We start from the raw sequence: 19,317 nt of genomic DNA, 5'->3' as shown, positions 1-19,317 counted from the left end.
AAGATGACATCTCAAAAGAATCTTGATTCACAGCTCCTTCATGATTAAGGATGTTAAATATTTAAAAGAGAATCTTTTTTAGGCATTTGTATTTCATACTCTTTAAGAACTCTCTGTTAAGTTCAATGCCTTATTTTTTAAACATTAAATTTAAGACTTTAATACATGAGAGCTATATTTATATCATTTAAAGCCTACCTCTCCCTCCTCTAACACCTTTTGTATCTCCACAATCAAAAGTTCCTGACATCTTTAAATACACACACACACACACACACACACAAACATACACACACACACACACAGCTGAGTATATTTAGTGTTATTCATATGTATATGTTGATATACAACGATATGAATCGTTGATCATTTGAGACATAATCTATCAGAGCACTCACCCATGAAGAATACTATGTCAGTGCCAGTAATTACCTGTAGCTCTTTGGAATGGAGCCTCATGAAATTTCACCATCCATCTTGGTATTTCAAGTGGTTTTGTCACTGTGTGGGTCTTGGTTAGACAACCATATCATTGATATGTCATGGATGCAGTTTCCCTGTCATATAGAGAAGAGTTACTCAGTATTTGTCCTGATCCTTGGCTTCTTACAATCTTGTTCATGCTTTAGCTGTGATTTCCATTGAGGATTACAGTTCTCTAGATGTATCAGTGGAGGTTGGGCACAACATTGTCAGTTGCACTTTGGCAAGCTGTGAATTTCTATAATAGTACCCTTCTTCAAAGTGATACTTCTTTGATAAAAGGCTACTGCTCTTTGTGGGTATAAAAATAAATGTTTAGGATGTCATTAGAAATTATTCTGGTTCAAGAAAGTACATGCGCCATTTATTTGTTTTGCTTGTTTGTTTGCTTTCTTGATATTTAGATGTTTTGTTTTTCTTTCTTTTTGTTTTCCCGTCCATTGTGTGTATGAATACTAACCCTGTGTCAGATATACAACTGGTCAATGCTTTTTCCCATTCTGTAATATAGCCCTACCCTCAAATAAAGGTATCCTGTGTTGCACAGGGGCTTTTAGTTAAAATATTTCTCATTTATTATTTGTTGGTCTTAGTGCCTATGCTACTAGAGTCCTATTCAGAAAGTCCTTTTCTATGCCAATAAATTTAATTATGACTCCTGTTCTCTTCTATATTAGTCTCAAAGTACCAAATATTTTGCGGAAGTCTCTGAAATTTTTGGAGTTGAGTTTTGTCCAGTGTAAAGGCTGATTATCTGGTTTCATTCTTCTATATGTAGTAATATATCAACAACATTTGTTGAGGATGTTGATATTGTCTTCAATATGTATTTTGGCATTTTAAAAAACATCTGGGGACTGTTGGTGAGTGCTTATATGTAGTTCCCTAATTCAGTTGCATTGATCAATTTGTGTTGTTTCACTGGAACTGTCTTGTTTATAGCTATAACTCAGTAAATCAGAGATGATGATACTTACAGCAGTATTTTACAAGACTTATTTTTATTTTATATGTGTGAGTTCTTTGGTTGTCTATCTGTATGTGTATCATGTATATAACTGGAACCTTAAAATGTCAGAAGAGTACACTGTGTCCCTTGGAAGTGAAGCCACAGATGTTCAGAATTCAAAGTATTGGTGCGGGAAACCAAACCTGGGTCCTCTGTAATATCAGCAAGTATCTAAGTCACTAATTCACATGTCTAGCATGAATAATATTTTTATTGTTCAGATTTTGTTGTTTTTGTTGCTATCTTGTGTTTTATTGGGCATACAATGAGAAATAATATAGCAGTACAGGGATAGCTGTTTATCTATGTTCATTGATGCTCTATTAAATATCTAGGAAATAGAAACAGCTTAGATGACTATCAACTGGTAAATGGACAACAGTAATATGGTACAGTGTTAAGAAAAATAAAATTATAACATTATTAGGTAAGGGGATGTAACTGTAAACACATTCTGAGTGAAATGATCCAGACCCAGAATGGCATTTTTTCTCATTTGTGCCTATCAGCTTTGAATCTTGGGCATGTGTGTTTCATGTGGAATACCCATAGATGTCAGAGACTGAGTAAGGAGCTATAGGGGGGATATCAAGGGAGTGATGTTAGAATGAAGTGAGATTAAGAGACAAAGGAGAATAATGACAAGTAGGTTGAAAGGTGATGAAGATGAAACATTCAATTGTAGATAAGAAAATATAGGCAGATGTAACTAACACTAAAGTGCTTTCAAAAGTTATAGAAACACTACAATGTTAGCTTTCTAATACATACACTATACAAAAGAATTTAAATTAAGCATCTTATTTTGGAGCAATAATGCTCCTACCAGATAACATAGGCTAACAAAAAAGTCTAGCTTCAGGAATGGGCTAATACATTTGAAGCTATTTGTCAGTGAGATCCTGTAGACCTCACTAGTATAGATATATTGTATTTCTGCTGAAACTGCAACAACATATTTAAGACAGAGAAAGTCTTAATCTGACCTTAACATAGATTTAATCAATTGGTTGCAATCACTCTACCTAGTACTAGACTATAAATGTTGCTTTTATTTACAGAGATGAAGGGATAAGATGAGAGCTGTACCAAAGCTCTGTGAGTACACAGTTGGAGCTAAGCCCAGGACATTTCTTTATCTGTTTTAACTATCCTTAGGCCTAGGCATGGAAGCTTCTAACCTCCATACAATCTAATCTTCCAAGATGACTGATTCAATCCAGCTTCTCTCAGCTTCTTACTGAATTGCTCTGCTTGGCGTCATATTGACTTTGGCAATTTGTTGTAATCTTCTGGTTCCTTCTCCTTCTATGTCTCGTTTGGTCTTCGCCTGTATCCAGTTTGTTTGTTCTGCAAACTTTCTTAGTAAAACTGGGTAAACTTTTCTCTCTTTCTTGCTCCTTATCCCTCTTGTTTTCTCTTGCTCACTAGACAGGTTCTCTCGATAGCCTAGAATTAATAAGGCTAAACAAGTTAGTTAACAAGTCAAACAAAAAGTCTCTGCCTCCCCAGCACTGGGATTTCAAGTATGTACCACCAGCACCACTGCCACCACCACCACCATTATCATGATTACTACACATGTCATTTTTATTTGGGATCAGAAGATGAAACAGAGAAATTCCTTCCTGGACTGAGTTATCCTCTCCAGCCTACCATTATGATTATTTACAGAGATGCAAAAAGAAAAGAAAAAAGAAAAAAAAAACTTCATTGGAATTAAAATAGCTGTTACAAAGTAAACAGCTCAAGATGGCTAGTATGGTTCCATTGACTATCTTAAAAGGGGGAGACTCCTCCATTGGGGGCCCTGTGATCCATCCAATAGCTGACTCTGAGCATTTATGTGTTTGCTAGGCCCCGGCCTAGTCTCACAAGAGACAGCTATATCTGGGTTCTTTCAGCAAACGCTTGTTAGTGTATGCAATGGTGTCATCCTAGAGAATGTATCCAAGGAGCTAAAGAGATCTGCAACCCTATAGGTGGAACAACAATATGAACTAACCAGTACCCCGGAGCTCTTGACTCTAGCTGCATATGTATCAAAAGATGGCCTAGTCGGCCATCACTGGAAAGAGAGGCCCATTGGACTTGCAAACTTTATATGCCCCAGTACAGGGGAACGCCAGGGCCAAAAAAATGGGAATGGGTGGGTAAGGAATTGGGGGGGAGGGTATGGGGGGACTTTTGGGATAGCATTGGAAATGTAATTGAGGAAAATACGTAATAAAAAAATCATAAAAAAGAGAAATTCTGTTTAAAAAAAGGGGGGGGGAGACTCATTCAGAGAAAATGAATCCTGCTCTGTCATAGCTTTCAAGGCTGCTTTGTTTTGTGATTTTTTTTTTGTCAAGACTTTTGATATTCTACATTGATGACACTGAACTACTATACAAAGTAGTTTAAAAAACAAAAACAGAAACAAAAACAAAGAGCCAATAAACTTAAGGTAAAAAACTTAAGATAAAAAAATAGAGATAAATCAGAGATAAATCATGATTAATATAATTTGTTTTGCTTTACTTTATTTTCTGACCGTTTCTGTCTCAGTCTACCAACATGCTGGAATTATAGGCATATATGTCTGTGTGTAGCTTTTAAAACTTTTTGTTGTATATAAAATAAGTCTCTTAAGTCATGCTAGTCATACATATAACCTTTGGGGGAAAGTGGTTAGTTTAGCTTATAGTTCAAGAGAGATTTACTCATTCATTGCAGGGAAGATGTGGATCAGACAAGGAAAGCCTGCTGACAAGAGTTGGGGCTGGCTGGTCACATCACAACTGTACTCAGGAAATATAATGTAAGCAGGAGTTAGTGTGCGCCATAAGTTTTAATGTACACTCCCAATGGCCTTCTTACTTCAGCAAGGTTTTATTTTATTATTGTTTGAAATTTTCAAATATGCATATAACATATGGTGACGAATAAAAAGGGTATTTAATAAAACATATTACTACCTATTTCAGGTATGTATAACAAAGTAAATTATATAATATTAATTCTAATTGTAAGAACAATTTTCATTCAAAGGTATATTCTTGTTTGTGGTGCTAGAGATGGACAATTGAGGTAAAGATAATATGACTGCTCCCAGGGGTGAAAGCATTAGAAACAAACAATAAAACAACAACTTTTGCAATATGAATGTTCATACAATTGACTAGTGAATTCTTTCAACTTTCCATTTAAATGGTCTATACTTGTGTTGATATAGCAATATATACTTTCACATTGTTAGTTTTATGTCCCACTTATGGAATATCATCACACATATAAACATGTTTTCCTTTGAGAACCATAGGAGCTTGTAATAAGTATTATATCTTTGTGTCACTATCACACACATTCACACTGCATTACTTCAAGTATTGTCTGTGGACAGCCAGCATCAGCACACTTCTAGGGAATCATTAAAATGAAGAAATTGAAATTTTCCAGACCTATGAAATAGGATTCTGTATTTAAACAAGATCATTGAGTGATTCATTTGCATATTAAACATGAAAAGCACTATCTTCATAATGAGCAATGGAAATGAATGCTTTCACAAACAGCATATTTAAAGCAAAAATAAAAACCCGCCCAAATTATATTATATGAACAAACAGCATTTTCCTTTGTATATACATACAGTTAATGTTGAATCTTTCTCTTTGTAAAACTTGTCACCCTGTTGTGGGAAGGATCTTGCTAACCATATGCAAATGTGGATTAGGAAAGGCAGAAGTGGAATAAGCTCTTGATGTTGACTCAAGCAATTAATTGTACCTCTTATTCTTATTGCTACAGATACATTACCATATCGATACCACATATTTTTATTTGTGATATTATCTCCTGTCAAATATATAGAAACTGCTCCAGGAGCAAAGAGGAAAGTAACCAAGTAACTATCTAACTGATATAAAAGAAATTACTCCAAACTCCAATCAGAATTATAGCTATAAACCAGTCATATTTTATTCCAATTGGTTCCAGTAACTACGGTGATAATTATGTTTACTGCTTCAATTTAATGTCAATACCTAATCTCAGTAGAACAATGTATGTTACATATTGTATATGGATAACAATGGGACTTATATTAAATGCCTTACTAGAAATTGGAGTAAATTCATTTCCTTTGTCCTAAGAGAAAGTAAATTTATCTGGTAGAAAGAATAAAAATGCAAAATGAAAAATGAAAATAATTTAACATATTATGAGCAGCATTTTATTTATTATTTTGCTTTTATTTATTGTTTTACTTTTTGTTGTTGTTTTGTGTTTTTTTTTGTTTTTGTTTTTTTTTGTTTTGTTTTGTTTTTGTTTTTGTTTTTTGAGACAGGGTTTCTCTCTGTAGCCCTGGAACTCAGAAATCCAACTCCCTCTGCCTCCCAAGTGCTGGGATTAAAGACTTAAAGGTGTGTGCCACCACTGCCTGGCTTGTTTTACTTTCTTTATTGTTTACTTGTGTTACTTTACTTTAAAACACATTAAGTAGTCATTGTTTCTTAAAAGGCAAGTTCTCTCTTTTGCATTACTCTGATGTTGATGTCGGCACCACACTCTAAATTATAACCAATCCTATGTATCTACATATACAGATTAAGTTTTCAAATTTTGAGGTTACTTTTTCAATTTCAAATGACAGAAACTTACATATAGTTCAGAATTCATCTGAAATCTCTGAGTCATGAGAACCATGTAAAATGACAGTATGCATGAAATGGACAAAAAGCCCAGAAGTATTACTTAGGGGAAGATTTTTATTTCCTTAGGATTCTATAAAGTTGAATAAAGTATAAATATTAGGTGTCCTTGTAAAAATAACTTTGTCTTCAATAGTTTAGATGAAATCAGAATGAGGCCTTTCAGCCACTATTGGTACAGTTCAACTTCCTCTAAAATGGGATTTAGAAAGTGTTAGCTGATCAGCACATGTCAAATTTTCTCTTAAATGAGGAGATACCTTGAAGAAGCTCCTGCATAAACCTGCAGGCAACAATTTGTGAAGCTGCTTTATAGAAGAGCAAAGAAAGAACTTGATGTTTTGCTCCAGTTAGTAAGGGAAAGAAATGAGCAAAATGAAAAGAAGAGGCAGAGATGGAGAAAACAACAGAGTTTAGACGTTATGTACAATTCCAGATGTGATTATGATTTTAAAGGAAAGATTTTTTTTTGTTGTTTTTTTTTGTTTGTTTGTTTTTTGGTTTTTTGAGACAGGGTTTCTCTGTGTAGCTCTGGCTGTCCTGGAGCTCACTTTGTAGACCAGGCTGGCCTCGAACTCAGAAATCCGCCTGCCTCTGCCTCCGAGTGCTGGGACTAAAGGCGTGCGCCACCACGCCCGGCTAAAGGAAAGATTTTTATTGTGTTGCTATCTGAGAGACTGACTGATTTATAAAGAACAAGTGTTTGTGGGTTGGTTGTTGTTTTCCATTCACAGTTCTCAAATATCCACATTCATGAACGACCACATCTGTTTATAGCCTTCTTGCTGGGAGGATTTGCAGTGTTTTGAGGTCCCACCTCTAAGTTTTCCACAACGAAGATGAGAGAGAAAGAAAAAAAAAATGACTCTCTCCATAGTTTGGTAGCATAGGCAGCTATCCTAAGGCTAAATGGCTGGAATCAAATTTTTACGAAATACATTTATCAGATCTTTGTAAAAAATATTTTATATTAGCTTAGTTAAGGTCCATTGCTTATTTATATAATTGAAAAGGTTCTTTTTGTGAATGACTGATACTGTTTTCCATAATTCACACTGAACTGTATTATTGTCATTTAGAGTATAATTTCATATTATTATTCTACTATTTCTACACCTCATGCATTGCACACATTTGCCAACAGCAAGTTTGCAAGTCAAGTTTTTGCACTGATTCAAGCTGTTGAAAATTCTAAACAAAACAGTAATGAAGACCCAATCCTTACCTAATTTGGCACTTAGGTAATAGCCAATACTATTGCAATATAGTTGCATACCTGAATATTTTAATGGGACAAATGAATGAATACGTGAATGGATGAATCTTGTTGTTTTTTAACATTTACAAGTTTTATAGTATTTTCACATTAATTATCTCATTTGATTCTACAAAAGACATTGTGATTTGTTTGTTTGTTTGTTTTTTTGGTGTGGAAGTATCATTGGGTATTCTTTTAAGCTATAATAAAACACATATACTATTTATTGTTTTCAGTGTTTAAGTGCAGCTCAATGAAATTAACTATATTCATTCATATTCTGCAACTGTCCTCATCCAGTTTCAGAATATTTTTATCATACAAAGCTTAAGTTCTATACCCACTAAGTAACACCCTCCCATTGCTGCTGTAGCCTCTGGAAACAACATTCCTCCTCTTCTCATCTCTTCTTTCTCATTTCTCTTTCTATCTCTACCTCTTTCTTTTCCCCCTCTTTTCCCTTAGAAAGAATCTCTACAATTTGAAGGGAGAGAAATGAAAGCTTGTGTAGAATGGCTTTGAGGACAAGGGATATTCTTTTAGTTTAATATTTTATCATGACACATAAAACTTGTCTATGAAAATATCCTTATGAAACTTGTCTATGAAAATATCCTTAAGAAATATAAATAAAAGATTTCTGTGCCAGTTTTTCTTCATTCTTGTGTATAATAAAAGACCCACATTAAATGTAGAGTACTGAAAATTTGCTAGTTTATGTAATTTCATTCCCTGTTTATACTTTTTAAACCAGAGAATAATAATTAAACATACAATTATATATATATACTACTGTTTTATAGATATTACCTGAACTATTACCAGATTTTTCTAATTTCTCGATTTGCTTATATTTTATTTTCATACTAAACTTAGATGTCTAAAAATATCAAGTTGTAATTACTGATGAAAAATACATCTAAGACACAATCTTCAATAAATCTTACAATCTTTTTCAAAATAAGACTACACTTTACCTGACTACAATTTAGTGCTAATAAGTATCCTAGATAAACAAGATTGGGAGCTCAGCTAGGCAAGAAAGAGAGTTACAAACATAGGGTTAATTTTGTGTCATATAGTACAGGTTCACATGGGAATAGCACATATATACACATAATCATTTTATGTTTAGTAAATATCACCAAATGTCTCCCTGTTTATACTTTTTCGGGCCCATTTTAAATGCATTCTACTATTTCCCCAGTGAAATAAATATGAAGCTATAAATGCAAGGTTATATGAAGTTTTCTTCTATCTACTATAAGTCTTTCTCTTCAGGGAGTATTGTTCCTCAGGAGTAAGGATTAGGACATATTTTAATCAGAGTTCCACTAATTAATCCCCCTGGAACAGTATTTCTAAGAGAAGCAATATTTTCCTTCATTAAAATCCAAACTCCTTTAATAAAGATCCAGTAATTCACATTTGCATTTGCATAACAGGAGGAGAGGATGCACAAAGTTGGCATCTAATATAATATGCAAAGCAAAAATTTTAGAAAACCACTTAACATAAATGTGATTCATATCACAAAGGGCTAGGAATTGATAATTATAGAAGTGCTAGTTATTTTATAAGAAATTTCACTCGAATGAAGCCATTTAATTGAAATGAGATATGTCAATGAGTTGGGTGGACAACATCCAACATGATATTTAATAACATTATTTTCTTTATTAAAAATCAATAAGGGTAAACATGTACAGAGAGTACATTCAATAGTAAAGTACTTGACCACCATTCAGAAGGTTCTGGGTTCAATCAGCAGCATGGAAGAAAATAGTATTTGAAAAGTTATAAAAGATTATGAAGGAAAGTAGGAAAGTATATCAAAATGTGAGACTCATCTTACTGCCAAACACAAGGAAGAGCTACACTGTGCAAATGATCTCTGAATTGTAAGTTCAAATTTATCCTTTAATATGAAATATTTTTTCTCAAAGTTTCAGGCTATAAAATATTTCATGTATATGTACTAGCCTTAAATGCATTTGGATCTCACGAAATGGCTCTATTTATAAATTTTTAGTATACTAACCCCAAAAAATATACGATGGAAATACAATCTCAGACATATGGCTGTTGAATTCTGAGACAACGGCTTTGAATTCATTTAAGTAAAAATTGTATAACCATATTAAGTGTTTTAGATATAAAACACCTGAATAAATGCTAGACTGGAATGGAATCATCAATAGAGTTTATTTTATAGGAAAACACTGATAAGAGGTACTACTAAAGTATAAATGCGAAAGTTAGTGGTTGATGGTACTTGGTCAAGTGTGAGGAAAGTACAGTGATGTCCATATAGAAACATAAGGAAACTAAAACAAAAAATAATTGTATTGTTTTAAAATTGAAACAATCAACAAAACCCCACAAAATGATATGCATGGAATTATAATTTGCAAGTATTTAATGCAGTCTTTCAGAAACAAGAACACAGAGAATTGAAAATAAACTTTCTTTTAGGATTACAGAATAATTTAAGAATTAATATTCAGAAATCACCTTATTATTGTTGCTGTATTAAATTCATCATTGAATCAAATGAATACAAGTTCTTTAGACTTGCTCTTAGTCTTTGTTCTGCTTTCCTGTAGGAGCCCTTCCTCCCAACACAACTTAATCCAGTGGTGGCCTTTGGTATAGACTCAGAATCTACCTAGTTCTTTCCTATCATACTGTCAGCCTTTAAACTCATGTCCATTCCTTTGTGGCACTTCATGATCTGCAGAAATACTCTACAGGGACCCTATAGCCACCCTACTTGCTTAGGATCCATAGTAGAGCATAGCGACCAAATAATATAGCCCACCTAAAAAAGTTCAGGTTGTATATGTACACAAAAATCATCACTTCAAATGTAAATCCAGATCCTCGTGCAAAACCCACAAACATTAACTGTTGGCATTTCGCCTAGGCTCTGCCCCACAGTTACCTGTCAACAGTCAGGTGTGCCTGACTCACTATAAAAGCGGCTGTTTGCCCCCTCCTCACTCTTTTGTGTTTGTTCTTCTCTTTCTCTCTAACCTTCTTCCACTTTTGTTCCCTCTCTCCTCATTCCCCTCCCCATCTATCTCCAGGTGCTCATGGCCTCCACTGATCCTCTCTCTCTCTCTCTCTCTCTCTCTCTCTCTCTCTCTCTCTCTCTCTCTCTCTCTGCCTTTCTCTATCTGTGCACTATTCCTTAAACTCCCCTCCTCATGCCCTGAATAAACTCTAATATATAACTTTGTGTGGCTGGTACCTCAAGGGAAAGAGAAAGGAGAGAGATGCTTCGGCATAGGTCCACGGAGGCACGCCCCTTCCTCCACACCATACTGTGCCTCCACCAAACATATCCCTGGCTTCTTTTTCTTTTTTTATAAAACACAACATTATCAGCAAAGACAGTATGCCTCCTCCAGAAGATAACAAATCTACTATAACAGACACTGGGAAAAACAACTTAACTAAAGCATACAAAAATATTTGAAAACACTAGTTATGAATATGTTCAAAGAGATAAGAAATGTCTTCATGTAGACCCTGAAAACACAAGAATTGGTGAAAACAAATCAAAACATAAAATCAGAGTTCAACAAAGAAATGGGATCTCTAAAGAAAATCAAAGCTAAAATAAAACTGAAAATCAAATACTCAGATATCCAATAAAAAATCTCAGAAGCAAGCCTCACCAAAAGGTAATTAGATGTGGAAGAGATCATTTCAGGTCTTGAATACAAGGTTGAAGACCTAGAGAACTTACTCAAAGAAAATGTTAAATCTAAACAAACAGGTACAAAAACACCTGGAGGTTTTTTTTTTTTAATGAGTCTACCTTTATATGTTATTCTTTTCCCCTCAGCAGGGAACAGTGCTTCACTGATGGGACTCTATGCTGACAAGGCCCAGAGGAAACCTGTTCCCACTTGTCATGGACTGTAGCAAGTGCTTCTTACCTAGCTCACGTATTCCACAAGCTCCTCTTGCTTTCACTTTGCTGTTTCTACTCAGCAAAATTTAGGTTCACTTTATAGGCCATGGGCTAGGCCAGGTTTATTCTGGCCTAGAGTCCTGTGGATGGTTTCCTCAATACTACTTTGAAAGGGTAAAATCCTTCTCTCCTCTTTTGGCTTCTATTGCTCTTCCAGATGTGCCCATAAATCCTGAATATTTGGGCACATGTCCCTAGAGAAACAGCTACAGTCACATTGAGTAGGCCTGTGGTAGTTCTGGGGAGCTATGGCTGATCAACAAAGATTTAAAATGGGAAAGCTATGATTAATCAATAGAGACTCAGGGAATTGAGAACTTTCTGTCTGATCAATAGAGACATGAAAATGGTTCTTAGAAAGAGAATAACAAGAATTGATAGCTACATGCCAAGAAAGAAGGCTTGGTACAATGAACATGTTTCTGTCTTCAATTTAAAAAGTGTTTTGCCAGTAGGGTGCTATTTGATGACTGGACTTCTCACAAATGTTTAATCTGTCTCTCCCTTTGTATAACTGTGCACCTACATTTGCTTCCAGCTGAGAATGTGCTCATGTCTACAGGACAGGCTTGGTTAGACTTTTTAGTACAAAATAAGGTTGAGTGGGTTTGACACACTTGGAGCAGTGAAGGAGGAAGGGACATTATTAGGGGCCTTTTGCAAGATGGAATCTTTTTAATGCTGATGTTATAATTTATTTTAATAAAATAAAAACTGATATCACTGCTCAGGTGAGCAGGATTGTGATTGAATAAATTACAACAGCTCTATCTTAGTTGAAAGACAACAGGTGGTCAGCTATGCCCCTTCCCTATCTCAGGACCTGATCCTTGGTCCCCCGGCCTGATGGCTCTTCCAAGACAGGGGGAATACATGACAGTGTTACGGAGAGATAAAGATGAAACTACCATTGGACTGAGCACAGGGTCTCCAATGGAGAAGTTAAAGAAAGGACCCACGGAGCTGAAGGGGTTTGCAGCCCCATAGGAGGACCAACAATATGAACTAACCAGTACCCCCAGAGCTCTCAGGGACTAAACCACCAACCAAAGAATACTCATGGTGGGACTCATGGCTCCAGTTGCATATGTAGCAAAGGATGACCTTGTTGGTCATCAATGGGAGAGGTGCTTGGTTCTGGTAAGGCTCTATGTCCCAGTGTAGAGGAATGCCAGGGCCAGGAAGCAGGAGTGGGTAAGTTGGTGAGCAGGGGGAGGGGACAGGATAGGGTGGTTTTGGTGAGGAAACCAGGAAAGGGGATAACATTTGAAATGTAAATAATGAAAATATCTAATTTTGAAAAAAGACGAAACTAGAATTGTTGGAGTAAATGAGGAGGACGACGAAAGTTGAAGAGAGTACAGTAAGGATTATGGGATGGGACAACTAACAATAAAGGCTCTCTGAAAGCCATTTGGACACCTAATACTGTAAACTTTGTGAGAGAGAGAGAGAGAGAGAGAGAGAGAGAGAGAGAGAGAGAGAGAGAGAGAGAGAGAATGCAATGGAGTGACAATGTCCCAACTAGATATTTTATGTTCCCATGTAATACTTCCAGTGCCAGGGGTGGGTTTCTTTTCATTTAGTTGTTGGCCACAGGAGTCTCATAGAATACTCCCACCCCATGCATCACAAACTATATTATTCATCTCCAGATCCTGATGTTAAGACCCTATTACTAAAGATAACACTTTCTGATGTTGTTGAACATAAGGAAGTCAAGCTGGCACTGAACTAGAAACTTAATCTCTATAAACTAGTGTTCATGGTGCTGGAAGGTTTTTTTTTGCATGCTACCAGCATATAAAGGTAAATATCAATATAACCCAACTATAAACCCTGTGACTTATAGCAGTATATATGCTTGCAATATATATTTGTACATTAGTGGCTTAAATCTTAAAGGAGTAACCAACCACTATCTGGATGGACTTAAGGCCCACATCAAGAGATGGAATCCAAAACTGACACTACTAATATGACCAAGAATCTCAGACTAGATGTGTCTTCTCTCTTGGGGCAAATCTATAATTATTTTTCTGCTAAAGGAATGTAGTAAAAAAGTGTTTTTAATATTTACTATTTTTAATATCACTATACTCATAGATCCATGTCTCATTCAACTATCAGCAAAAAACCTTTTTTCTTACAGCATGTGTGAATTAACCCAGAAAGCCACAACTGAACAATGTGCAGAGTGTGAGAGACTTTGGAGTTCTTGTTTTTAAATAGGATTTCTCCTTAAAGATTAGGAATCTTCAGAGAAGCTAAGGCAGGTCGATTCTGAAGAGATGAGGGACACATGGATAAAAAACAACAGAGAAACTACAAATCAACACACACCTGAATGTATTCAACTGATAAATGAAACTTTATAAAGTGCTTGAAATGGTCTCCAAAAAAATGTTACGATGGGTTAAGACCAGGGTTTAACTATTAAAAACACCTGTGAACTTCACACCTGAAAAGGCACCAATATTTCAGAGAAACTTCAGCTGAAGAAGATGATGATTAACACAAGAGATCTACAACTGGCCAAGGTGCAGAGAGTAAGATACTGGAGTGCTCAGACCTCAATGGGACATCTATGTAACACCCACTCCCAGTGAAGCTCAGGGATCGTGCAGAAGAGATGGTGGAAAATATAACAGCCAGAGGTAGCTGATGCCTATAATAAAACAGCAGAAGAGTTGCTCATGTATATCAGAAGTTAGGACAGCATGCACTAGGCCTGTGAAAATTCAAGGCAAAACAAAACCAGCATGGTAAAGGGCATTGGACATGAAATCTTAACCCTCACTGGGTAACTCTTGACAGTTAGTATCTCCTGGAAGAGAAAGTAAATTTTCTTTTTTTAAAATAATATTAATCAATTCATAAGTTTGCTTGTTTGTTTGTTTGTTGTATTATTGCTACTGAGTTTCTCTGTGTAGTCCTGTCTGGTCTAGATCTCTGTAGAGCAGGCTGACCTTGAACTCATAGAGATCCATGTGCCTCTGTCTCCTAAGTGCTAGGAATGAAAATTTGTGCTATTAGCAACCCACCTGAGAGTCAGTTTTCTTAAGAATTAAATGTGTACCTACTTCTCAGCAAGTAAGCTCTTAGAAATTTATTCCAAAATTTATAATAGCCAAAACCTTGAAAAAAACTTTACTGGGTGAATAGATAAACAAGTATACACATGCCATACCCTGCAAAACTTCTTAGTAATACATATGAATAACGTTTGCTATCACAGGACAATGTGTATGAATTTCAAATAAATTACTATGGATTAACAAAAACTAACTGACAAAGGTTACACATTATGTGATTGTATTTTGTTTAACATCCTTAAAATGTGTTAGGACATCTTTATGATGGTTGTTACACAAAATAGATTTACAATAAACTTTGTTTGTATTATACTTACATGGAAACAAATACTTTCAATACTGGTGGAATCTAAATAATATTTTCCTAATATAAAATTCTGCTTTTTGTATAATTATGTAAGTACTTAATGCTGGTTCTGTACACAAGATCCAGATATGATGCTTGTAAATAATTTGACATTATTCTGTAAATCTAGAATTATTTCAAAGGCATTTAAACTGTGCTTGAGTTAAAGTAATTGCAATAACTGAAGACATTTTGATAATCTCAAAGGAGCAAAAATAATAGTAAAGCTAAATTTTGGATGTGTTGCAGCAGAGAATTCTACAAAGTATAAAACACTGGGTGATGGAGATATGAGTCATAATGGAACTAATCCACAGTTCAAAAGAAAAAGGGTCAACATTTTCTAAATTTCTCTTTGCTTAAACATGTTCAGATTAGACTTAGTGACTTAAGAGTTTCTACTGCTGGATTAAAACATGGTCAAAAGCAAATTGGGAAGGAATGGGTTTATTATTTCACTTCACAGCTTAAAAATCCTTCACTGAAAGAAACCACAGCAAGAAGTTAAGTCAGAAACCTAGAGACAAGATCTGATACAGAGGCAGAGGAGGAGTTTTGCTTATTGGATAATTCTTCATGGCTTTCTCAATCTGCTTTCTTTTAGAACCCAGGACCACCAAAGCAGGGGTGGAACCATGAATAGTGAGCTGGGCCTTCCCATATCAATCATCAATCACTCTTCTCAAAATTTTAATCCAGAATTTCTCCATTCTAAAAGAAATACAGGGGACAAAGAGTGGAGCAAAGAGACTGGCCCACCTGGCGATCTATCCCATATACAGCCACCAAACCCAGACATTTCTGATGCCAAGAAGTGCTTGCTGACAGGAGCCTGATATGGGTGTCTCCTGAGACTCTGCCAGAGCCTTACCAAAATAGATGGGGATGCTCACAGTCAACCATTGCACTGAGCATGGAGTCCCTAAATGGAGGAGTTATGGAAAGGACTGAAGGAGCTGAAGGGGTTTGCAACCCCATAGGAAGAACAACAATATCAACCAATCAGACACCACCCCCCCTCCAGAGCTCCCAGGGACTAAACCACCAATGAAAGTGTACACATGGAGGGACCCATGGCTCTAGCTATGTATCAGAGGATGGCCTTGTCTGGCATCAAAGTGAGGGGAGACCCTTGGTCTTGTGAAGGCTTAATGCCCCAGGATAGGAGAATGCTAGGGCTGTGGGGTATGAGTTGGTGTGTGGGTGGGAGAGGACCCTTGTGAAGGCAGTGGGAGGAGGTGGGATGGAGGGTTCTTAGAGAGGAAACCAGGAAGGGCGATAACATTTGAAATGTAAATAAACAATATTACAGGCTAATCTGGTGGGGACAGTTTTTTTCTGTTGAGGTGACTTCTTCCCAAACGTTTATCAGATGTGTTAAAAGATATAAAACTAACCAGCATTTAAAAAGCATTTTTTTCTCTTATATAGCTTTTTCTACTGTTGGTAAAACTACAGAAAAAATATAATTTTCTTAAAAGCTACTGTGATCAGACCACACATTCTCTATAAACAAATATATAAATATATTGCAAAAGTTCCATATAAAACTGGCCATACTATGAAAATGAACCCATATTAAAAATGAGTTACGATAATCACGTGACTGCCTCATCCGGGTCCTTTGCGTTCTCTCTCCCTCTCCCAACATGGCGGCCTCAGCAAAAAAGAAGAATAAGAAGGGGAAGACCATCTCCCTAACAGACTTTCTAGCTGAGGATGGAGGAACTAGTGGAGGAAGCACCTATGTCCCCAAACCAGTCAGCTAGGCTGATGAAACAGACGATCTGGAAGGAGATGTGTCAACAACTTGGCATAGTAACGATAATGACGTGTACAGGGCGCCTCCAATTGACCGTTCCATCCTTCCCACTGCTCCACGGGCTGCTTCGACCGGAGCCGTCTTCCCAAGTTGCCACCCTACACTGCTTTCCTAGGGAATCTGCCCTATGATGTGACAGAAGACTCCATTAAGGATTTCTTTTTTTTTTTTTTTTTTTTTTTTTGGTTTTTCGAGGATTTCTTTTTTTTTTTTTTTTTTTTCAGCTTTTTTTTTTTTATTACATATTTTCCTCAATTACATTTCCAATACTATCCCAAAAGTCCCCCATAGCGCCCCCCACTTCCCTACCCACCCATTCCCATTCTTTTGGCCCTGGCATTCCCCTATATTGGGGCATATAAAGTTTGCAAGTCCAATGGGCCTCTCTTTCCATTGATGGCCGACTAGGCCATCTTTCGATACATATGCAGCTAGAGACAAGAGCTCCAGGGTTAGAGGATTAAATATCAGCGCTGTACGCTTACCACGGGAACCCAGCAATCCAGACAGGTTGAAAGGTTTCGGCTACGCAGAATTTGAGGACCTGGATTCTCTGCTCAGTGCTCTGAGTCTCAATGAAGAGTCTCTAGGTAACAGGAGAATTCGTGTGGATGTTGCTGATCAAGCACAGGATAAAGACAGGGATGACCGTTCTTTTGGTCGAGATAGAAATCGGGATTCTGACAAAACAGACACAGACTGGAGGGCCCGTCCCACCACAGACAGTTTTGATGACTACCCACCTAGAAGAGGCGATGATAGCTTTGGAGACAAGTATCGAGATCGTTACGATTCAGACCGGTATCGGGATGGGTATAGGGACGGATATCGAGACGGCCCACGCAGAGACATGGACCGCTATGGGGGCTGGGATCGCTATGATGACCAAGGCAGCAGAGACTATGACCGAGGCTATGACTCCAGGATAGGCAGTGGCAGAAGAGCATTTGGAAGTGGGTACCGGAGAGATGATGACTACAGAGGAGGTGGGGACCGCTATGAAGACCACTATGACAGACGGGATGATCGGTCGTGAAGGTCCAGGGATGACTACTCTCGGGACGATTATAGGCGTGATGACAGAGCCCCCCCCCCCCCCCCGAGACCCAGACTGAACCTCAAGCCTCGCAGCGCTCCTAAGGAGGATGACGCCTCCACCAGCACCTCCCAGTCCAGCCGGGCAGCCTCCATCTTTGGAGGGGCGAAGCCTGTTGACACAGCTGCTAGGGAAAGAGAAGTAGAGGAGCGGCTACAGAAGGAGCATGAGAAGCTGCAGCGTCAGCTGGATGAGCCAAAACTAGATAGCCGGCCCCGGGAGAGACACCCAAGCTGGCGAAGTGAAGAAACTCAGGAAAGAGAACGGTCGAGGACAGGAAGTGAGTCATCGCAGACTGGGGCCTCAGCCACATCTGACAGAAATACACGAAGGAGAGAGAGTGAGAAGTCTCTAGAAAATGAAACCCTCAATAAAGAAGAAGACTGTCACTCTCCAACCTCTAAGCCTCCTAAACCTGACCAGCCTCTAAAGGTAATGCCAGCCCCTCCACCAAAGGAGAATGCGTGGGTGAAGCAAAGCTCTAACCCTCCTGCTCTATCTCAGAGCTCAGACAGAGAGCAGCCGTCCCCTACAAGTGGTGGAGGGAAAGTAGCTCCAGTCCAGCCTTCTGAGGAAGGACCATCAAGGAAAGATGGAAATAAAGTGGATGTGGTGGGTGCCACACAAGGCCAAACTGGAATGGAGGGAACAGAGACCACTGGAAGGAGTTGGATAGGAAGGATGGCAAAAAAGATCAAGACTCCAGATCTGCACCTGAGCCAAAGAAACTTGAGGAGAATCCAGCCTCTAAGTTCAGCTCTGCAAGCAAGTACGCTGCTCTGTCTGTGGACGGCGAGGATGAGGATGAGGGCAACGACTGCGCTGAGTAACCTCCACGCCCTGTGCTTTCTCCTAGTCTCCACCCCGGAACATTCAAGAGCAAATCAAACCTCTATCCAGACAAGACAAAATAAACTCACCATCTCCTGAAGAAAAAAAAAATGAGTTACAAGGACAATTTTATTCTGAGAAATTCATTGCAAAACATCTATTTACATTTATAATCTGGCTTTTCAAGGTGAATTGGAAGCACTGAAATACTTCTGTATACGAACCACTTTGATTATCGTTCCACTTTTCAGATACTTGAAAAGCTTGAGTACCATAGAGCAATGGATTGAAAGCTTTAAATTTAGAGAAAAGAATGGGAACATCATCTTCCCAGACCAACATGAATAATTTTTTGTGATAAATGTTTGTAACAATCGAAACTTTGGGTGTGACTGCATTAGGATGATCTGCTAGAGAGCATCCAGCAAAAGTAACCAATTATAAACCAACAGTACAATACAAAACATACTGTTTAACTGGCTGTAAACACATTGAAAAATATTGTTGGTAGGCATAAACCAGAAGGGAGAAACACTGTTTAACAGAAATTTACTTGTTTCTTTAAGAAATATTACCAGCTATGGAGGAACACATTTCATTTTCTGTTTAGTTATGTGAATTTCATCTATGAATAACTATGTTTTTGTTCCCAAATATCATGGGGTGTTTAGTGCTTATTATCTTCTTTTTGTCTCTAATTT

General features: G+C 37.3%; 1 pseudogene; it reads left to right on the top strand.

Moving 5' to 3' along the window:
- Positions 1 to 16,474: 16,474 nt before the first annotated feature.
- Positions 16,475 to 18,711, top strand: LOC110286885 (eukaryotic translation initiation factor 4B-like; annotated as a pseudogene).
- The last annotated feature ends 606 nt before the right edge of the window (positions 18,712 to 19,317 follow it).

Source organism: Mus caroli, unplaced genomic scaffold, assembly GCF_978045245.1.
Source record: "Mus caroli unplaced genomic scaffold, Mus_caroli_1 scaffold_5, whole genome shotgun sequence".
Taxonomy (NCBI): domain Eukaryota; kingdom Metazoa; phylum Chordata; class Mammalia; order Rodentia; family Muridae; genus Mus; species Mus caroli.
Note: the sequence above shows the minus strand (reverse complement) of the source record. Positions and strands in the feature narration are given on the sequence as shown.